The sequence below is a fragment of the Euphorbia lathyris genome, chromosome 3, assembly GCF_963576675.1.
Source record: "Euphorbia lathyris chromosome 3, ddEupLath1.1, whole genome shotgun sequence".
NCBI classification, from domain to species: Eukaryota; Viridiplantae; Streptophyta; class Magnoliopsida; order Malpighiales; family Euphorbiaceae; genus Euphorbia; species Euphorbia lathyris.
Window position 1 is genome coordinate 59,049,797 of NC_088912.1, and position 23,767 is coordinate 59,073,563.

The 23,767-nt window shown below is 40.8% G+C and overlaps 1 long non-coding RNA gene across 1 annotated transcript; it reads left to right on the forward strand.

Moving 5' to 3' along the window:
* The first annotated feature begins 8,371 nt into the window (after positions 1-8,371).
* Positions 8,372-17,498, forward strand: LOC136224579 (uncharacterized). Its single transcript, XR_010686496.1, has 3 exons — positions 8,372-8,645; positions 8,807-9,188; positions 16,959-17,498. It is a non-coding gene; the product is annotated as an uncharacterized lncRNA (long non-coding RNA).
* Positions 17,499-23,767: the final 6,269 nt, after the last annotated feature.

The following is a 23,767-nucleotide window of genomic DNA, read 5'->3' on the forward strand; positions in this document are numbered from 1 at the left end:
CCGGGGGGTGGACACCTCATGGCGACGTAAGCGGTGATTGGCGCCGAAAGCAACCAATCGTGGAATCAAGCTGCTCAGCAGGACCGGAGCTCGGAGATATGGAAGAGTCGCCACCCACGAATGGGAAAATGAACACCGATCCCTTGCGGGAGACCGGTGTGGGTTCGGGAAACTTAGGTACGAGCCGAGAAGGCTAGCTCCTTTCCGGAGAAAGGCTACTAGGCACCCCGACATCGCCCGGTTATGAACCACCGGCCTCCTACTCAGCATGTTAGGCGATAACGGACTAATCGTATACTTCTTTAAGTTTAAAATTCATTTGAACCTTTTCTTTCTCTTTTTGGAAACCGTTTTGAGCATATATTATTGAAAAGCCACTTTAGTAAAGAATCACCCATTTACATCAATTTGATATACATAGAAAGAGAGGGGAGGAAGAAAGAAGTGGTTTATTTACCACGGGATTTACATGTCGTGTTGCGTGTTAATTCTATACTAACTCATTTCCCCAAAACGAGTTTATTTACATGGTTCGTACCTTAATCGCCGTTGGAACGATTTAGGTGCGTTTCAAAACCCCGTTTGATGAAGTTCACCCGAATCGCCGTTGGAACGACTCAAGTGTTTGAAAACGTTAAGGTAAAAAAAACCTTTAATAAGAAAACGTGGTTAAGCATACAAGTCAATTTATTTTGTATAAATCATTAAGAAAACGATTCGAAAACTTTATTATTCACCATGAAAATGATTTTAATTACAAGGTTCGCTTAATCCGTCGTTGGAACGGACTAAGGTTTTAAAACGTGGTGTTTTGAGAAACAATTTGAAATTTCAAGAAAACACTATTTATTTACATTAGAAACTTCTAAAAACTCATTAGTTTAAATAATTAAATTGAAAACTCCTTTTGTGATTTATTTTCCTCTTTTTCCTTAGTGGATTCTCTACTTGTTATAATTACAATAATAAACATATCTAAACCAAAATTCACTCCCAAATAAAGCCCATTTGAAACATGGACCCCTAAATGGCCTAAAAGAATAAAGAAAATAATATAAGCATATATATATACATTTTAATCCAAAAAGGAAACATGAAATAAAAGTTAATGAAAAGAGACTATATAATACATATATGAAAATACTAAATATAATACATTTATACTTTAAACATGTGAAAATAGTAAATAAAACTCCTAGATAAGAAAATAACATTTGTCACCAAAATAGTTTTATTTAATAATAACTAATATAGCCCAAATATCCCAAAACTATATATATACATAACTAATGTAATTTTAAATGTCAAAAATAATATATATTTATCCACTAATATTTACTAATTATCTCCAAAATGCTCAAGTAAATAACATTTAAAATAAAATCCAATATAACTCAAATGAATGAAAAATGAAATATATATATACATATACTTATAATAGATCAAATTAATGAAAAATAATATATAGACGTTCTAAATAACTATAGGTACCAAATATCTAAAAAATAGTTTAAAAGTATATATTACATAACTATATATATGTATACCAAGGATCAAAAACTTAAAAGTTGAGAAAGAGGGACTAAAACAGCATTTTTTACATTCCAGCAGATTTACCGATGGAAAATCCGTCGGTAAACAGCAATTAGTGACAGAAACGGAAAATTACAGCAGCACTCCAATTGTTTCCAGATTTATTCAAAAGCTTTAAATTAAGTCTAATTCAATCGTTTTGGATTTCCGAACTACCAAAAATGGGTCATAGTCAATAACGGAAGTTCCTAAAACGACGTTTTTATTTTAAAACATTATTTGGAAATTTCTTTTTAAGAAACTTATAATTACAACGTCTTTTAATACCCGAACTACCTTTTTATCGGATCACGGTTCGTATTGGGATATCAAAACGAGGTTTTTATTTTAAAACAAAACCAAATTTTATTCAACACGAGACGAAAATTAAATAAATACGCTAAATTAAATAAAACGTGGTAAATAAATAAATAGCTAAATAAATAAAAACTATAACATAAAAATAAATAGAAGAAGGAAATAAATTAAATAAAATAAAAGAGTCTAGTCCTCGGATAATACCTTAAATTCGGTATCTGACAGTCGAAGCCGATTGATTCCACGAGTCGTGATTTTCCGATTTTTTGTGTTTTTTAGTAAAAATTTAACTTTGGAAAATTTGGATTTTTTTTGGAAAAAAAATATTTTCTCCAAAAAATTGACTTTCTCTCTCTAAAAATGTTTAGAGTGAGAAAGCTCCAAAAAATCCCTCCCTCAAATGCATGGGGATCCGTGCCTTTTATAGGCATTGGATCCCCGAAAGAAATGGGCGACGCCCGAGCAAGATCGGGCGTCGCCCAAAAGGGTTGGGCGGCCGCCCAAGCCATGTTGGGCGGCCGCCCAACAATTGTTGGGCGATAGCCCAACAGAGTTGGGCGAGCGCCCAACCGACGTTGGGCGTTCGCCCAACGTCGATTGGGCGCGCGCCCAACGGCTGCCGGGCGCGCTCGCCCGACGCCTACCGGGGCGCGTCTCGCGCTGTCGGGCGCACATGCCCCGGGGCCGTCGAGCGCGCGTTCCGTGCCGTCGGGCTCGTGCGTCCAACGGACGTCGAGCGCGCGCCACTCGCAGTCGGACGCGTGCGTCCAACGGACGTCGAGCGCGTGCCCCATACTGCCGGGCAGGCGTCCGACTGTCGTTGGACGCGCGTCGGCTGCCGCTAGGCGCTCGCACCGCGCCGCTGAGCGCTCGCGAGCCGTCCAATCGACGACCGCGACCCACTGTAACTTCTCCTTCCTTATTATATTTTTTGTTTTTAAAACTTCCGGAATCAACCGTTTCAACCGTCTTGTTTACAGGTTTTCGTCACAGGTCCTCCGACTCGGTGTCTACACCTGCAGATAGCATGACCAAACACATCAGGCCTCTTTACACCAAGGCACATCTAAATGGCAAGCCAGTATCAAAGGTGTTGATCGATAATGGCTCTGCAGTGAATATCATGCCATTTAGGATGATGAAGACATTGGGGAAGTCAATAGAAGATCTAATTGCCACAGAGGTTATGGTGTCAGCTTTCACAGGGGAAACCACCAAAACCTTAGGAGTTCTTCTAGTAGATATTACTGTGGGAAGCAACACATCTATGGTAGCATTCTTCGTTGTTGATTCAACAGCAAGTTATCAAATCTTGCTAGGGAGAGACTAGATTCATGCCAATTGGTGTGTGCCGTCCTCACTCCATCAATTCTTGCTGGAAATGAAGTAGAAGTTGTCTGGGCAGATGGGAAACCATTTACAACTCAAGCTGATTCCGTGGAGTCAAGTTACTATGATGGAGCTGTGGGCCCAATAGAGTTCAGGGGTGAAAGCAAGAGAGGAGGACCCAAAAGTATCACTTGGAAGAAGCAATGTCAGAACAAAGGGAAAGCTATCCTCCAACCATCAGCCATCGTTCCATCTAAAGCTTGGGGAGCGTTGGGAGAACCGATCATCGAAGAAATCGATGATTAGTAAGCATAATGAGAAGGAAATGGAAGTAGCTGCCGCTGCCATACAAAAAGCCCAAGTGCAGCAGGTGTTGGAGGAATTACAGAAGGAAGAAGGTCTGGAGGCTCTTGGTGCTGAAGTAATCTCTGAAGAAGAGCCTCTGGAAGAAGAAAGTGAAAACGTCATCCAGATAGATGAATTGAAACCAGCTCCTTCACCACTGGAGGATGACAGATCATTGGCCAGAGATCCATTAGAGGAAGTGAACTTGGGAACTTCTGAGAACCCAAGATGTACATACATCAGTAGTCTTTTGGATCCACACATCAAAGAGAGACTCATTGCATTGTTGCAAGAGTACAAGGATTGCTTTGCGTGGGAGTATCATGAGATGCCTGGACTTAGTAGAAAGTTGGTGGAGCATCGTCTGCCAATGAAGCCAGAATTCAAACCTTATAAACAACCTCCCAGAAGAATGTCCAAAGAGGTAGAATTGAAGGTGAAGGAAGAAATTGAAAAGTTGCTGAAAGCTGGATTCATAAGACCCATTAGGTATGCTCAATGGTTATCTAATGTTGTACCGGTGGTAAAGAAGAATGGCAAGCTACGAGTTTGTGTGGACTTCAGAGACCTTAATACAGCAACTCCGAAGGATGTGTATGTGATGCCCATGGCAGACATGTTGGTGGATGCAGTAGCTAACAATGAGCTTTTATCTTTTTTAGATTGTGTGGTAGGATACAATCAAATCACCATTGCTGAAGAAGATACTTCAAAGATCGCCTTTCGATGTCCAGGTGCTATTGGGACATTTGAATGGCTGGTCATGCCTTTTGGCTTGAAGAATGCAGGTGCTACCTACCAAAGAGCCATGAATGCCATTTTCCATGACATGATTGGAAAAAATCTTGAGGTTTACATTGATGACATCGTCATAAAATCCAAAAAAGAAATGGAGCACATAGATCACTTGAGATGTGGTTTTCAAAGGATGAGGGAGCATCAACTGAAACTTAATCCCCTCAAGTGTGCTTTTGGGGTGAAAGCTGGAAACTTCCTCGGGTTCCTAGTGCACCAAAGAGGCATGGAGATAGATCAGAACAAAGCCAAGGCGATCATGGAGTCCAAATCCCCTCAAACAAAAAAGGAGCTTCAGCGGTTTTTGGGGCAAGTGAATTATCTCAGGAGGTTCATCTCCAACTTGGCTGGAAAATCTAAGACATTTTCTGATTTGGTGCGATTAAAGAAGGAAGATGAATTCAAATGGGAGGAACACCATCAGCAAGCCTTCCAAAGTATCAAAGAGTATCTATGCAAACCTCCTGTACTTATGCCGCTAAGGCCAGGTGTACCTCTGAAACTTTATCTATCTGCCGCTCATGATTCCATTGGATGCTTGTTAGCACAAAACAATTCCAAAACTTCCTCTTTCCCATCATGGTGTCTTTCAACAGCTGCCCTCTTACGTTGCATCCTTCTCTTCTGTGTTCTTGTAAGAGGTTGGGGGAACTTTTTATGGCGCACCACGCACCACTTACCAGAAGTTTCTGCTTGAGGCACCACAAAACGAGGTCTCCTCTGATCGGCAGTTGGGGAATGCTTCTCTCGGTGAAATTCACTTTTTAGAGGTTTTTTATTCCTCTCAGTCTGAACTCTTCTTTCATAGTGATTCCCTCCGATGCTCTTCACTTCTACTCGAATTTTTGACTTCTGCCCCTTTTGCTCCCTGATGTTAGCTTGAAGGTCATCAAGACCTCTGAGATACTCCTTAGGGATCCAAGTATGGTAACTTCTGCCTTTCTCCTTCTTGGACTCTCTAAGTTTCAAACGAAGGTCTCCCTTCTTCCTATTGAGGACATCTCGCATATCTACTGCCACCATGTTCATAGTCACCACCGGTGGAAAAGGATCTTCATCAACCAACATTGCTTCTTTCTTCTCTGGGAACTTAAGAATTCCCTTGTTGATTATTTCCTGAACTGCATTCTTGAAGCCCCAACAATTGTTGGTTGCATGATTCCAGGAATCATGATACTTGCAATATGTCTTCCGTTTGGTTTCCTCTTTTGTTGGCAATTTATGACCTGCAGGCAAAGTAATAAACTTCTCCTTTAAGAGAAAGTCAAACAGAGCATCACTCTTGGACACATCAAAGCTGAATTACGGAGGTTTATCATTGAAAGATTTCTTTGCTGCATCATGTCCTCCGGTGGAGTGGAGTAAAGGGCAAATATGAGTCCCTGTACTTTTAAGATCCGCCACTGCAACCTCATGGTATATTTCTTGGCAATAAGTTCCCATGGCACTCTTCTTTCTGTGACTCTCTTCCCTCAACAGATCTTCATATTCTGTCACCTTGGCAGCTAACTCATAAAAGTCTATGAACTCCATTCCTTGGAACTTCTTCCTCAGCTCGATGTCAAGTCCCCTCTGGGCCATCTTTACGTACTCCACCTCTGGGAGATAGACATTGCATCTGTTCCTCATCTTTTTGAAACGAGCAATGAACTGGTCTGCTCTTTCACCTCCCTTCTGAGTAAGCCTAGAAAGTTCTGCAACACACACTTCTGGCTCTGCTTTGAAGAATTGAGTGTGAAATTGCCTCTCCATATCTTGCCAACCATGGATGGAGTCTCTAGGGAGAGTAGCATACCAAGTGAAGGCTGGTCCTGTCAGAGAATTTGGGAAGAGCCTCAACTTGAGATGGTTGAAGTTAGGGTAGTTGGCAAGTTCTCCACACTGGATTGTGAACCTTGCTACGTGCTCCAAAGTTGACAAGCCATCTTCCCTAGAGAATAGGGAGAAGTCAGGTACTCTGTATCCCCTTGGGTAAGGCTTGTGGAACTCAGGGCAGCCAACTTGACGAAGGCCAGGCCCATACAGCTCTTGGACAACTTCTCTCACAGCCTCCATATTGAATGCTGGAACTTGTTGAGGTATGCCATTCTGATGGTGACCGTAAGGCATATGAAGAAATCCAGTGTTCCTTCCATTGCCTCTATAGTTTCCCCCCATGTCCCCAGTGATATGGTGGCCTCCTGCCTCCTCATGGTACGAAGCTGTGTGGGAGGTAGGATTAGTGTTTCCAAAATATTGAGAAACAGGTGACTTACCGCTATTTTCTCGGCCTGCTGAACTAGCGGCCTTCTGCAAGACAACATCGTCCCTCAATGGTGGAATTTGATACTTCTCAGCGCCGGACAACCCACGTCCCCCATTGGAATCGGGGGAACCTTGAGGACCATGGTTTTCTCCATTCTTGATTACCCCTGGCTCTGATAGCTTCTGGAGTATTTTATCCATCTTCAGATCTATGTCACTCCGCAGAGCTTCCATATTCTTCTCGATGGAACTGAAACGCCTCTCCAAGAATGGTGAATTTGAGATCTCTGTAGAGATCCATGATTCTCCTCTGGGGCTAGTAACCTTTTCCCCTTCGATTCGTCCCACCATCTGTGGAACATTGCCTGTTACCATGACCTCCTCTTCTTCAGAACTTGCAACTACAGGATCTTTGTTGCTCTTATCACTTTTCTTCGGCGGCATTGTGATTGTGTCCCACTGGGCGTGCCAATTTTTGTTTGGCTCTTTCGTGGGAAATTGCGGACGTGCCAGAGAATTATAGTATTCTCGAACTGTGGAATGAAATTGAGTGCGCTTTCTAACTTCTAATTATCAAAACGATTGTATGGAATAAAGAGACCGTAAAATTCCTAAAAGATTCGATTATCAAAACGATACCGACCTTACAGAAAATGATTGAACAACAAATAAAATAAAAATTGTACTGGAAGCTGGAATGAACTTTGCACTTGAAAATTAAATCTAAGGAAACAATCGAGAATTGTAAAAATGCTGAAGTCTAGAGATAATTTGCTAGAGTTTTGGGTAGTTGTTGTTGAGTTGATTGATCAGGGTTTTCTCATCGTGATTTCTTCCTTTTATAGACGTTGGAGGTAACTTCCTGCCTCTTTCTACTAAGTCACGTTCTCCACATTCAGCCCACGTCTTGAGTAACTGCTCCACTTGACTTTCACGATGGATTCCTTATGATGCTTTCTAATTTTCCTGCATTTTAATTGGCTCAAAAATACACGTTAAAATATTATTTGGCCCTCTGATGTCCCTTCGATTTACCTTAGGTTTCCCTTGAGGTTCACCTTAGAAAATAGTTTTCCTCCAGTATTCACTATTGGAAAATCTATTTAGATGTAAGGTAGGCCAATTAATATATTAAAAATAATTAAAAGCCAAAAATTAAATTATGGTGCAAACAATTGCGAGCGTGCCAATTTTTGTTTGGCTCTTTCGTGGGAAAAATACGGGCGTGCCAGAGAATTATAGTATTCTCGAACTATGGAATGAAATTGAGTGCGCTTAACTAACTTCTAATTATCAAACGATTGTATGGAATAAAGAGACCGTAAAATTCCAAAGATTCGATTATTAAAACGATACCGACCTTACAGAAAATGGTTGAACAACAAATAAAATAAAAATGTATTGTACGCTTGAATGAACTTTGCTCTTGAAAATTAAAAAATGAAAACAATTAGAATTTTAGTTGATGTTGACCTTGAAACAAAATACACCTAAAATAAAAACAAAAGAGAAGATTAAATGATTGTGATACAAAAACAAATATAAAACTAATCCTAATCCTAATGAGGCGGAATTATTAAAAGATTGGGATACTTAAATAAACTATTCAAATAAAATAAAAGAAATTGAAAAGAAGTAAAACCAATATGCAGCTCCGTAAAACCTATTAGGAATAGAATTCCTATGAAAGTAAACTTCTTTAAAAATAAATATAAAAACCTGTTTCTACCTTCCACTTTCTTTTTTCTTTTGTTTCCCATCAAGCTGGCGTTGTTATATCTCTTCACCGTCTGTTCTTTGTGAGAGAACAATTTCCGCTTGCCTTTTGTCTGTTAGTTAGACGAGGCGATAGAATTCGACTGACACATCTCTTCTTCTCCTTCTTTTCTTTTTTCTTTTTATCAAAATTTATTTTCCTGCCGATTACCCTAGCAGCTATCGTGTAACAGTCTGTTTTCTTGCTTACAACTTGGCCGAACGATGATAAATTCTCTTCAAAAACTAGCCAATAAAAGTAGCAAAGCCAGAACTTTTGCCTAGAGGTCAGTCTTGAAGTCCCTCACTTAATAAATAAAAGAAGTCAGATATGGTGATCACGAGCTTGCCTATGGGTGCTGAGAATCTATTCTGGTTCTATGATAGATTCTGTATCGTTCCTTCCATTCTCAAGAGTTAACAGTGCCTCTTTTTTTTTTGTGTGCAGGTTCTTCCCTTTCGGTAGTAGCAGACCGCTGATTTTTGACGAAGTAGTCCCTGGGGCTGCTGTGTATATTATTACATATACATGTACAGTCCCTATTGTGATGGGAAAGCTTGCTAGTATCCAAAATTAGAGGACGGGTCAATCTTTGATCAGATTCCTTTAATCAAGGTGCTACCAAGTTGTACGTGCATCATCAACTCTTGTTGACAAAGTCTCCATCATTCAGCTTGCTTGTACATGGGATTAGAGCCCTCTGATCGCAGTTCCATAACCAGTCCCTGTTCTGACGAAGGGTTTGCCGGTGCCGAGGAGTAAAGGCTAGATCAATCAACTGAAGTGCGACCCCTTTACACCAAAATCGGCTCCAAGATGTCTTCCAAAGGTAAGCTTATCATCAAACTTGTGATTAAAAAATTGGACTTGGAATGTGTTTGATGGTTGATATTTGATGAACGGAAAACAATCTTGAAAGAACAATTTTGCGTTGGTATGATTTTTTGGAATTTAGAATTTAAAGGGAAATGCTGCCGAAATTTTATTAAAAATATTAATTTTTACCTTAAATTTGGTAGAAACCCCTTTTGTCAAAAAATCAACCACTCCAACTGTCAAGAAGTCACAGCCAAAGCCTCATAGACAAAGTGCTGCTGAACTCGAAAAAGCACACCAACCTGACGCCATCAAGATAAGTTTTGATGATGATGAACTGTATGCTCTTTTGCCGGCTGGTCGTGACAAGCCGGCTGGTCGTGACAAGCCTCCTCAAGTGCCTTTTCCATTAGCTCACGATGGAGAACTTTTGATGAAACCCGATCTTCTCACTGGCAAACATGTTAAAAGCAAAAGTTGGCCCCGTCTGGCTAGTGAAAAAGCCACAAAAGCATGGTCCACCTTGAGGGATGTGCTTGCTCTGACAGGTTTGCCAGTGGTTGGTCCTGAGATACCCTCCTTAGTTCGCTATGAGCTTCTAGAATATTTCAAAAATCAAAGATCTGTGGATTCAGTGGTGATGATCGAATATATGGCTAATCATCCTCCAAGGAATAAATGGGTTGATCATATTCTCTTTTTGTGGACTCTTGTTTGCCGATATATTTTTTGCACTGCATCTGGGAAGGTAACTGCGGAATACAAGGAGATTGCATATGAGCTTGCAAATGGGAAAAAAATTGGCTTTAGGATCCATGTTGTTGGGTGCCACTTATCATCACATTGCCCACATGGTCTCTACTGAACCTTTCGCCCGCCTTGGTGGAAACCTCTGGATCGTTCAATTGTGGCTTCTTGCTTACTTTCCTCAGCTTCGAAGTTCTCCTTTAGACACATCTATGCCCATTGGTCGGTCTCTGATGAGCTGTAGAACCAAAATAACCCAGACCAAGAAGTTCTTTGATTTTTTCTCTTCTTTGAAAGATAAGCTTCCATTGAGGTTCACTTATTGTTTCTCTAGACTGCCAGAATCTGGACGAATAATGAAAGCTTCTATAATCAACTTGGATGAGACATATGCAATGTGGAGGTCATTCTTATCGACTCGTTTCCTCCATATCGGTGCTACCTTCAAGCCAAATAACACAGGGACGGGTGCCTGTTTCGAGTTGTATTGGCCAGCATTGTGTGCTCGCCAATTTGGACTTGCTCAGATCATTCCAACTTCTCCTTTGTTCCCTTTGGGCGAACGTTACAAAGCATCCGAGCCTCGTGTACGTCAGCTTCTCAATGATGGTTTTCATTTCAAATTGACAAAAGTGGGCAAGATCTCTTCGATTGTTACTGCTGAGTTTGACAAGTGGTGGTCTTCGCGCCTTCCTTACCTTCCACAACAAGTAGAAGCATCAGGTAAATTTCTTGATCTACTTCTTTCTACTTTCTCTCATCTCTGATTGAACCAGACTGTTCACACATGTTTCTTGCAGGGAAGGTGGTTGATGAGGAAAAAGTCAATGGAGACGAAGATAACGATGTCGCTGAAGCCGATGTTGCTCCTGATGAATCTGAATCTCCCGACCTCGACGACTTCCTTGAAGCAGATTTTGCTTTCCTTGCTCAAGTTAACTTTGAAGATTTAGATTTAGATTCAGATGAGAGACTCTTGGAAGATGATTCTCCTCCTTTAAAAAGGCAAAGAATGGATAAGTCCCCTGATATTCCGGCTGACACCGTTGACCTAGGTGATAAAGGCACTCAGGCAGAGCATGATGACGTACTTTCTGTAGCACAAGTTGATTGTACTTCGCCATCAGTAGGTGAGATCCCTGCTTCAGGCGTGGTCAATATCCCTCAACCTCCATCTTCTTCTGATCTAGCCATCATAGACCATGTAGGGGAACTTCCATCAGGGAATGACACTCCCATTGTTTCTAGATCTGAGGTAAATGAAACCAACTTCCAACTTTAGGATTTTTTTTAATAGATTTCTTTACTTTTGATCAGGCACTCCTGGATAGAATTGCTGGAGTGAAAGCTTTTCCCCTTGAGGATCCTTCTTCTAACATCGACTTCTCCTTTCTTAAGGATGACCCTCATAGTGATGCACCTGATAAAGACCATACTTCTGCCTCTAAGAATATGATACGATCCATACTTGATCTTGATATATCCTCAATTTGTACTCAACATTTGACGATGCTCTTCTCGACTATTGATGATCTTATTCACCGCTCCTCTTCTACTGAGTTTAAGAAACGCCTGACTAGATTCAAGACTCAAGTTCACTCATGGCATTCTGATTACTCTGCTGTGAAACCTCAGTTGGCCCTTTTAAGTGACAAGTTAGATTCATGTGCCTCCGATCACCTCCTTTACCAGAAGTTGTGTGAAAGTAACTCTATTGATGACCAAGAAGTTGAGTCTTCCATTGAATTGATCGAACAAAGGTATAAAAAGATGGAAGAAGTCAAGAAACTGTTGAAGACAGTTGAAGATGAACTGATGAGCTCAATAGTCCAAGGTGAAAAGTTGCGCCACCTCTAGAAAGATAGGTGGGAGAACAAGAGACTCATGGCAAACTCTTTGAGATCAAACTATGACCAAGCTAAAGCATGGGCTGCCGAACGTCAAAAACTTCGATCTGCTTCTCGGGCTGGTTGGGAAGATCTGAAGACCATAAATTTAGAGGATGATTGATTTGATTCCCTTCTAGATAGATTTCTTTGTTAAACATATTTGATAGACATTGCTTGATGAATAAATTGCGGCCTAGAGGCCTGCTATTATTTTATTGCCAACAGAATAGCGGCTATAAGCCAGCTTTACAATTTTCAAATTGAAATTGCTTTGCATTACATCAAATACATATTGCCTATATCCTATGGCTGATGCTCCCTCAGTTCCCAAAGGGTGGGATAGAATTTCTTAAGGTACTTTCCATTGATGAACCTCTTATGTGGCTCCCCTTGCAAGCTGGCTAACCAATAAGAGTTTCCTTTTAGAACTTGGAAGACTTTGAATGGTCCTTCCCAATTTGGAGACCATTTTCCATATGCTCTATCTTTACTTCCAACTGGTAAGATGAGTTTTCAAACCATGTCTCCTTCTTCAAAGGTCTTTTTCTTCACTCTCTTATTGTATGCTTTGGTTATTTTCTTTTTCTGGGCAATCATTCGATCAAGTGCTTGCATTCTAGCTTCATCAGATCCTTCAAGTTCCATCATCATAGCTTCTGTGTACTCTGCTGGAGTGAGTTCATTTTGTCTGGCTACTCTGAGGGACGACACTACTACCTCCACAGGAAGCACGACATCATGTCCATATGTTAATGAGAAAGGACTGACGCCTGTGGCACTCCTTTTTGATGTTTTGTATGCCCATAAAGTTTCTGAAAGTAAGACGTGCCATTCCCTAGGATTATCTTCGATCATCTTTTCAAGGATGTTGATGAGAACTTTGTTGGAGGCTTCAACTTGACCATTAGCTTGTGGATAATGAGGAGTAGAGTGCAGCAACTTGATTCCATAATCTTCCATGAAGTCCTTCATGTCATCTCCGGTGAACATGGTTCCTTGGTCTATGGTAATTAACTGAGGGATCCCGTACCTGTGAATGATGTTCTCCTTGATGAACTTCACAACATCTCTCTGGTCCACTTTCTTCATTGGTAAGGCCTCCACCCATTTCGTGAAGTAGTCTGTTGCCACAATCATAAAGTTGTGCCCTTTTGATGATGCAGGATAAATTTTCCCTATCAAATCAATTGCCCATCCTCTAAAGGGCCATGGTTTGACGACTGCGTACATCTCATCTGCAGGAACTCTTTGAATCTGCCCATAACTTTGACATTGGCGGCATCCTTTTGCATAAGACATAAATCCTTCAGCATAGATGGCCAGAAGTACCCATGTCTCCTTATGAGCCACTTCATCTTGATGCCTGCCTGATGAGCTCCACACACTCCTTCGTGGACTTGTTTCATAACTTCCATGCTGTCTGGAAATCCTAAGCATTTCAGCAAAAGTCCATCTACATTTTTGCGGTACAAGTCACCTTCCATCAATAAGAAGTTCAATGCTCTAATCTTGAGGGAATAAGGTACTCATCTTCCTGGGTTTGACAAATACTCCTTGATGGGACTCATCTAGTCACTAGCTAGATTGACATCTGTATTGAATGTCTCCACTTGAATTCCCCTCTCCATGATGGAAGGATGTCTGAGCTTCTTGATCATTATCAACTTATGGGTGAGTTGATGATCCATTGAATTTCCTAGGAAATTAGCTGGCAATGTAACTGATGCTGTTGCACACCTGATAGGTATCACCATGTCACCTATTCGCACATTTTGAATGATTTCCTCTGGCTCCTCCTCTGGAACTATTGACTCTGGATCACCAGCTTGCACTTCTTCTTTTTTCAACGGTTCCCTTACTTCATCTTTCTCATCATGGTGTCTTTCAACAGCTGCCCTCTTACGTTGCATCCTTCTCTTCTGTGTTCTTGTAAGAGGTTGGGGGAACTTTTTATGGCGTACCACGCGCCACTTACCAGAAGTTTCTGCTTGAGGCACCACAAAACGAGGTCTCCTCTGATTGGCAGTTGGGGAATACTTCTCTCGGTGAAATTCACTTTTTAGAGGTTTTTGATTCCTCTCAGTCTGAACCCTTCTTTCATAGTGATTCCCTCCGATGCTCTACACTGCTACTCGAATTTTTGACTTCTGCCCCCCTTGCTCCTTGATGTTAGCCTGAAGTTCATCAGGACCTCTGAGATACTCCTTAGGGATCCAAGTATGGTAACTTCTGCCTTTCTCCTTCTTGGACTCTGTAAGTCTCAAACGAAGGTCTTCCTTCTTCCTATTGAGGACATCTCGCATATCTACTGCCACCATGTTCATAGTCACCACCGGTGGAAAAGGATCTTCATCAACCAACATTGCTTCTTTCTTCTCTGGGAACTTAAGAATTCCCTTATTGATTCTTTCCTGAACTTCATTCTTGAAGCCCCAACAATTGTTGGTTGCATGATTCCAGGAATCATGATACTTGCAATATGTCTTCCCTTTGATTTCCTCTTTTGTTGGCAATTTATGACCTGCAGGCAAAGTAATAAACTTCTCCTTTAAGAGAAAGTCAAACAGAGCATCACTCTTGGACACATCAAAGCTGAATTGCGGAGGTTTATCATTGAAAGATTTCTTTGCTGCATCATGTATGCTCAATGGTTATCTAATGTTGTACCGGTGGTAAAGAAGAATGGAAAGCTACGAGTTTGTGTGGACTTCAGAGACCTTAATACAGCAACTCCGAAGGATGTGTATGTGATGCCCATGGCAGACATGTTGGTGGATGCAGTAACTAACAATGAGCTTTTATCTTTTTTAGATTGTGTGGCAGGATATAATCAAATTGCCATTGCTGAAGAAGATACTTCAAAGACCGCCTTTCGATGTCCAGGTGCTATTGGGACATTTGAGTGGCTGGTCATGCCTTTTGGCTTGAAGAATGCAGGTGCTACCTACCAAAGAGCCATGAATGCCATTTTCCATGATATGATTGGAAAAAATCTTGAAGTTTACATTGATGACATCGTCATAAAGTCCAAAAAAGAAATGGAGCACATAGATCACTTGATATGTGGTTTTCAAAGGATGAGGGAGCATCAACTAAAACTCAATCCTCTCAAGTGTGCTTTTGGGGTGAAAGCTGGAAACTTCCTTGGGTTCCTGGTGCACCAAAGAGGCGTTGAGATAGATCAGAACAAAGCCAAGGCGATCATGGAGTCCAAATCCCCTCAAACAAAAAAGGAGCTTCAGCGGTTCTTGGGGCAAGTGAATTATCTCAGGAGGTTCATCTCCACTTTGGCTAGAAAGTCTAAGACATTTTCTAATTTGCTGCGATTAAAGAAGGAAGATGAATTTAAATGGGAGGAACACCATCAACAAGCCTTCCAGAGTATCAAAGAGTATATATGCCAACCTCCTGTACTTATGCCTCCAAGGCCAGGTGTACCTCTGAAACTTTATCTATCTGCCGCTCATGATTCCATTGGATGCTTGTTAGCACAAAACAATTCCAAAGGATATGAGCAGACAATATATTATTTGAGTAGATTCTTGAATGCAACTGAGGTAAAATATTCACCAATTGAGAAACTCTGCCTTACATTGTATTTTGCTTGTACCAAACTCCGACATTATATGATTGGGGCAAAGGTGTTGGTGGTATCTCAGACTGACTTGATCAAGTACATGTTGAATAAGCCGCTCATAACTGGGAGGATTGGAAAGTGGTCGCTGGCTTTGGCAGAGTTTACTCTGGTGTACTATCCTCAAAAATCGGTGAAGGGGCAAGTACTTGCAGATTTTCTTGCAGATTACCCTTGTCTTGATGTGAAGGATGAAATAGATCAAGATCTACCAATCTTCAGTGTTGAAAAATCCCGCTGGATTTTGAAATTTGACGGATCTAGCACCGAGACATCTGCAGGAGCAGGAGTAGTCATTATATCCCCAATGGGAACAAAACGACTGTAAGAATTAAAGAGACCAAGAATTCCTAAAGATTCGATTATGAAAACGATACCGACCTTACAGAAAATGATTGAACAACAAATAAAAATAAAAATGTACTGAAGCTTGAATGAACTTGAACTTGAATGAAAATTAAATCTAAGGGAATAACTGAGAATTGTAAAAAGCTGAAGTCTAAAGATAATTGGCTAGAGTTTTGCTTGGGTTTGTTGATTTGGTTGATCCGGTTGCATCGTGATTCCTCCCTTTTATAGATGTTGGAGGTAACTTCCTGCTTCTTTCCACTAATCCACGTTCTCCACCACATTGAGTAACCGCTCCACTTTGATTCCACGATGAAATTGACGCTTTCTAACTTTCCTGCATTCTAATTGGCTCACAAAAATATACATTAAAATATTAACTGGCCTTCTGATGTTCCTTTGATTTACCTTAGGTTCCCCTTGAGGTTCATCTTAGAAAATAGTTTTCCTCCGGTGTTCCCTATTGGAAAATCTATTTAAACGTAAGTTAGGCCACTTAATATATTAAAAATAATTAAAAGCCAAAAATTAAATTATAGTGCAAACAATTGCCCCCCACAAGCATGGATTTGAGAGTCGAAAATTTATGGTTGGTCTCTAGCAAATCTTTTAGACTCCGTAAAATCGGAAATGCATAACGTAAAAAAATAAAATAAAATAAGACAAAATTAAAATATTTAATTGAAATAAAAGACTAAATATTTAATCTTAGAAAATGTAAAAGAGAAGCTAATCCTAATCACAATTTTAAAAATTTTATTAATAAGAGCCAGCGTTTCATTTAAACAATAAAAAGATAATACAAGATCAAAAAATATTTAGTAAATCAGAGTTCCAATTCAATTGGAGTGGAAAAACTAAAAAAAATAAATATAAATAACATGAATTTAAACTTAATCTAACAACTAATTGCGGAAGAAACATTAAGTTAAGGATAAGAAGCTATACTCCACAACAAAAACTATAATTGGAATAAAATATTGGCGAAAAGAGATGATAGGATAAAAGCAGGTTTTTGAAAACAACCTTAAAGCCCTAATTCAATCCTAATTAATAACAACTCTTTTGACTAACTAAATAAATATCCTACGCTAAACCTAGCTTTAACTTTTGTTTACAGCAGAATAAATACTTACCTTTTATTCTCCACTTAATTTTGCCGCAGACATGCTAGTTCCAGTACATTGATTTTTGAATGCCTTTATCATAGGCGTTCTGAAGTTCGCTTTCAACTTGAGAAGCTGCAACAGCAGACGCAAAATCAATCATTGGATGGGCTTAATGTGGTCCAATACCATTAAAACAGAACCATGTTTGATTGCTCCTTTGGATGGCGGAAAGCTTCTTTAAAAGAGTTGAGCATCTCTTCAATGATGAAAAGGTTTTGGCACTTCATGAATTATTGAGAAATTTCTGTGAATTCGTCCTCGCCCATCTTTTGTATATTCATAGAAACAGGGACTGTCCTAATGATATCCATAAAGCAGTTCCTACTCTTATTTTCACCTCTGCTAGATGTTGTGATCTGCCCGAACTTCCGTAAGCTTTAAAGGGAGCGATATGGCCAGAGCTTCAAAACCACTGCTAGCCTTTCTCTGCTGCTTCGACCTTATATTTTTTTTTATTTAAATGAAGAGTAATAATCAGTACTCTTTTCTTTCAACTTTATGAAAATTGAAGAATTATTTTGTCCGTTGCATCTTCTTGAACCGTTGACGAAGTCGTCCCTGGGGCTGCTGTGTATATTATTACATATACATGTACAGTCCCTATTGTGACGGGAAAGCTTGCTAGTATCCAAAATTAGAGGACGGATCAATTATTGATCGGGTTCCTTTAATCACGGTGCTACCAAGTTGTACGTGCATCACCAACTCTTGTTGACCAAGTTTCCATCATTCGGCGTTGGATTAGAGCTCTTAAACATAAGTCCATAACCAGTTCCTGTCCTCACGAAGGGTTTGTCGGTGTCAAGAAGTAGAGGCCTCTGAACATAAATGCACAACCAGTACCTATCCTGAGAAAAAGTTTCCCGGTGAGAAGGATTAGAGGTCGGATCAATCATTGATCGATTTCCTTTAATCAAGTTGCCAACAAGTTGCTTGTGATTGCATCACCAATTCAAGTTGTCAATGAAGCTGTTGTGGACATCGGTGCACTACCAATCCCTGCCTCTAACGAAAGATTTCCCGGTGAGGAGGATTAGAGGCCGAATTTCCCGGTGAGGAGGATTAGAGGCCGGATCAATCATTGATCGGTTTCCTTTAATCAATGTGCCAACAAGTTGCTTGTGATTGCATCACCAATTCAAGTTGTCAATGAAGCTGTTGTGGACATCGGTGCACTACCAATCCCTGCCTCTGACGATGGGTTTGCCGGTGCCAAAGAATAGAAGTCGAATCAATCAATTCAATGGAGAAAATCAACATGATTCCATCAAGGGAAAGGTAAATTCTCCCCAGGGAGATTTCTTTGTTAGATAGACTTGATAGACACTGCTTGATGAATAAATTGCGGCCTTGAGGCCTGCTATTATTTTATTGCAACAAAATAGCGGCTATAAGCCTGCTTTACAATTTTCAAACTAAAATTGCTTTGCATTACATCAAATACATATTGCCTATATCCTATAGCTGATGCTCCCTCAGTTCCCAAAGGGTGGGATAGAATGTCTTGAGGTACTTTCCATTGATGAACCTCTTATGTGGCTCCCTTTGCAAGCTGGCTAACCAATAAGAGTTTCCTTTTAGAACTTGGAAGACTTTGAATGGTCCTTCCCAATTTGGAGACCATTTTCCATATGCTCTATCTTTAGTCCTAACTGGTAAGATGAGATTCCAAACCATGTCTCCTTCTTCAAAGGTCTTTTTCTTCACTCTCTTATTGTATGCTTTGGTTACTTTCTTTTTCTGGGCGATCATTCGATCAAGTGCTTGCATTCTAGCTTCATCAGATCCTTCAAGTTCCATCATCATAGCTTCTGTGTATTCTGCTGGAGTGAGTTCATTTTGTCTGGCTACTCTCAGGGACGGCACTACTACCTCCATAGGAAGCACGGCATCATGTCCATATGTTAATGAGAAAGGACTGACGCCTGTGGCACTCCTTTTTGATGTTCTGTATGCCCATAAAGTTTCTGAAAGTAAGACGTGCCATTCCCTGGGATTATCTTTGATCATCTTTTCAAGGATGTTGATGAGAACTTTGTTGGAGGCCTCAGCTTGACCATTAGCTTGTGGATAATGAGGAGTAGAGTGCAACAACTTGATTCCATAATCTTCCATGAAGTCCTTCATGTCATCTCCGGTGAACATGGTTCCTTGGTCTGTGGTAATTGACTGAGGGATCCCGTACCTGTGAATGATGTTCTCCTTGATGAACTTCACAACATCTCTCTGGTCCACTTTCTTCATTGGTAAGGCTTCCACCCATTTTGTGAAGTAGTCTGTTGCCACGATCATAAAGCTGTGCCCTTTTGATGTTGTAGGATAAATTTTCCCTATCAAATCAATTGCCCATCCTCTGAAGGGCCATGGCTTGACGACTGCGTACATCTCATCTGCAGGAACTCTTTGAATCTGCCCATATCTTTGACATTGGCGGCATCCAACAGCAAGCTATCAAATCTTGCTAGGGAGAGACTGGATTCATGCCAATTGGTGTGTGCCGTCCTCACTCCATCAATTCTTGCTTTTTTAGAAAGGAAATGAAGTAGAAGTTGTCTGGGTGGATGGGAAACCATTTACAACTCAAGCTGATTCCGTGGAGGCAAGATACTATGATGGAGCTGTGGGTCCAATAGAGTTCAAAGGTGAAAGCAAGAGAGGAGGACCCAAAAGTATCACCTGGAAGAAGCAATGTCAGATCAAAGGGAAAGCTATCCTCCAACCATCAGCCATCGTTCCATCCAAAGCTTGGGGAGCGTTGGGAGAACCGATCATCGAAGAAATCGATGATTAGTAAGCATAATGAGAAAGAAATGGCAGTAGCTGCCGCTGCCATACAAAAAGCCCAAGTGCAGCAGGTGTTGGAGGAATTGCAGAAGGAAGAAGGTCTGGAGGCTCTAGGTGCTGAAGTAATCTATGAAGAAGAGCCTCTGGAAGAAGAAAGTGAAAACGTCATCCAGATAGATGAATTCAAACCAGCTCCTTCACCACTATAGGATGACAGATCATTGGCCAGAGATCCATTGGAGGAAGTGAACTTGGGAACTTCTGACAACCCAAGATGTATATACATCAGTAGTCTTTTGGATCCACACATCAAAGAGAGACTCATTGCATTGTTGCAAGAGTACAAGGATTGCTTTGCAGGGGAGTATCATGAGATGCCTGGACTCAGTAGAAAGTTGGTGGAGCATCGTCTGCCAATGAAGCCAGAATTCAAAACTTATAAACAACCTCCCAGAAGAATGTCCAAAGAGGTAGAATTGAAGGTGAAGGAAGAAATTGAAAAGTTGCTAAAAGCTGGATTCATAAGACCCATCAGGTATGCTCAATGGTTATCTAATGTTGTACCGGTGGTAAAGAAGAATGGCAAGCTACGAGTTTGTGTGGACTTTAGAGACCTTAATACAGCAACTCCGAAGGATGTGTATGTGATGCCCATGGCAGACATCTTGGTGGATGCGGTAGCTAACAATGAGGTTTTATCTTTTTTAGATTGTGTGGCAGGATATAATCAAATTGCCATTGCTGAAGAAGATACTTCAAAGACCGCCTTTCGATGTCCAGGTGCTATTGGGACATTTGAGTGGCTGGTCATGCCTTTTGGCTTGAAGAATGCAGGTGCTACCTACCAAAGAGCTATGAATGCCATTTTCCATGATATGATTGGAAAAAATCTGGAGGTTTACATTGATGACATCGTCATAAAATCCAAAAAAGAAATGGAGCACATAGATCACTTGAGATGTGGTTTTCAAAGGATGAGGGAGCATCAACTGAAACTTAATCCCCTCAAGTGTGCTTTTAGGGTGAAAGCTGGAAACTTCCTTGGGTTCCTGGTGCACCAAAGAGGCGTGGAGATAGATCAGAACAAAGCCAAGGCGATCATGGAGTCCAAATCCCCTCAAACAAAAAAGGAGCTTCAGCGGTTCTTGGGGCAAGTGAATTATCTCAGGAGGTTCATCTCCAACTTGGCTGGAAAATCTAAGACATTTTCTGATTTGCTGCGATTAAAGAAGGAAGATGAATTCAAATGGGAGGAACACCATCAGCAAGCCTTCCAGAGTATCAAAGAGTATCTATGCAAACCTCCTGTACTTATGTCGCCAAGGCCAGGTGTACCTCTGAAAAACTATCTATCTGCCGCTCATGATTCCATTGGATGCTTGTTAGCACAAAACAATTCCAAAGGATATGAGCAGGCAATATATTATTTGAGTAGATTCTTGAATGCAACTGAGGTAAAATATTCACCAATTGAGAAACTCTGCCTTACATTGTATTTTGCTTGTACCAAACTGCGGCATTATATGATTGGGGCAAGGGTGTTGGTGGTATCTCAAACTGACTTGATCAAGTACATGTTGAATAAGCCGCTCATAACTGGGAGGATTGGAAAGTGGTCGCTGGCTTTGGCAGAGTTTACTCTGGTGTACTATCCTCAAAAATCTGTGAAGGGCCAAGCACTTGCAGATTTCCTTGCAGATCACCCACGTCTTGATGTGAAGGATGAAATAGATCAAGATCTACCAATCTTCAGTGTTGAAAAATCCCGCTGGATTTTGAAATTTGATGGATTTAGCACCGAGACATCTGCAGGAGCAGGAGTAGTCATTATATCCCCCTTGGGAACCAAAACAACAATGTCTTTCAACTTGGATTTCAAATGTACGAACAATCAAGCTGAATATGAAGCTGCGGTCATTGGCCTAGAGATCTTGAGGGAGTTAGGAGCAGATGAAGTCTTGATCCAAGGGGATTCCCAACTCGTGTTGAGGCAACTATCAGGAGAATATAAATGCACTAGTCTCAGCTTGGCTCCATATTATACAGCCGCTATTCAACTACTGCAGGAATTCAATGACTTCTCCTTTCTTCATGTTCCAAGAGAGATGAATTGGGAGGCTAATGAGCTAGCTCAAATAGCCTCTGGTTTGAAAATGTCGGAAGAACTCACCCATAAGTTGATAATGATCAAGAAGCTCAGACATCCTTCCATCATGGAGAGGGGAATTCAAGTGGAGACATTCAATACAGATGTCAATCTAGCTAGTGACTGGAGGAGTCCCATCAAGGAGTATTTGTCGAACCCAGGAAGACGAGTACCTTATTCCCTCAAGATTAGAGCATTGAACTTCTTGTTGATGGAAGGTGACTTGTACCGCAAAAATGTAGATGGACTTTTGCTGAAATGCTTAGGATTTCCAGACAGCATGGAAGTTATGAAACAAGTCCATGAATGAGTATGTGGAGCTCATCAGGCAGGCATCAAGATGAAGTGGCTCATCAGGAGACATGGGTACTTCTGGCCATCTATGCTGAAGGATTGTATGTCTTATGCAAAAGGATCCCGCCAATGCCAAAGATATGGGCAGATTCAAAGAATTCCTGCAGATGAGATGTACGCAGTCGTCAAGCCATGGCCCTTCAGAGGATGGGCAATTGATTTGATAGGGAAAATTTATCCTGCATCATCAAAAGGGCACAGCTTTATGATCGTGGCAACAGACTACTTCACAAAATGGGTGGAAGCCTTACCAATGAAGAAAGTGGACCAGAGAGATGTTGTGAAGTTCATCAAGGAGAACATCATTCACAGGTACGAGATCCCTCAGTCAATTACCACAGACCAAGGAACCATGTTCACCGGAGATGATATGAAGGACTTCATGGAAGATTATGGAATCAAGTTGTTGCACTCTACTCCTCATTATCCACAAGCTAATGGTCAAGCTGAGGCCTCCAACAAAGTTCTCATCAACATCCTTGAAAAGATGATCGAAGATAATCCCAGGGAATGGCACGTCTTACTTTCAGAAACTTTATGGGCATACAGAACATCAAAAAGGAGTGCCACAGGCGTCAGTCCTTTCTCATTAACATACGGACATGATGCCGTGCTTCCTAAAGAGGTAGTAGTGTCGTCCCTGAGAGTAGCCAGACAAAATGAACTCACTCCAGCAGAATACACAGAAGCTATGATGATGGAACTTGAAGGATCTGATGAAGCTAGAATGCAAGCACTTGATCGAATGATCGCCCAGAAAAAGAAAGTAACCAAATCATATAATAAGAGAGTGAAGAAAAAGACCTTTGAAGAAGGAGACATGGTTTGGAAACTCATCTTACCAGTTGGGACTAAAGATAGAGCATATGGAAAATGGTCTCCAAATTGGGAAGGACCATTCAAAGTCTTCCAAGTTCTAAAAGGAAACTCTCTCCATTCTTGATTACCCCTGGTTCAGACAGCTTCTGGAGTATTCTATCCATCTTCACATCTATGTCACTCCGTAGAGCTTCCATATTTTTCTCGATGGAACTGAAACGCCTCTCCAGGAATGGTGAATTTTGGATCTCTGTAGAGATCCATGATTCTCCTCTAGGGTTAGTAACCTTTTCCCCTTCGATTCGTCCCACCATCTGTGGAACATTGCCTGTTACCATGACCTCCTCTTCTTCAGAACTTGCAACTACAGGATCTTTGTTGCTCTTATCACTTTTCTTCGGCGGCATTGTGATTGGGTCCCACCGAGCGTGCCAATTTTTGTTTGGCTCTTTTGTGGGAAATTGCGGGCGTGCCAGAGAATTATAGTATTGTCGAACTATGGAATGAAATTGAGTTGCGCTTTCTAACTTCTAATTATCAAAACGATTCTACGGAATAAAGAGACCGAAAATTTTCTAAAAGATTCGATTATCAAAACGATACCGACCTTACAGAAAATTATTGAACAACAAATAAAATAAAAATTATACTGGGAAATGAATAGACTTTAGATCTGAAAATTAAATCTAAGGGAACAACTAG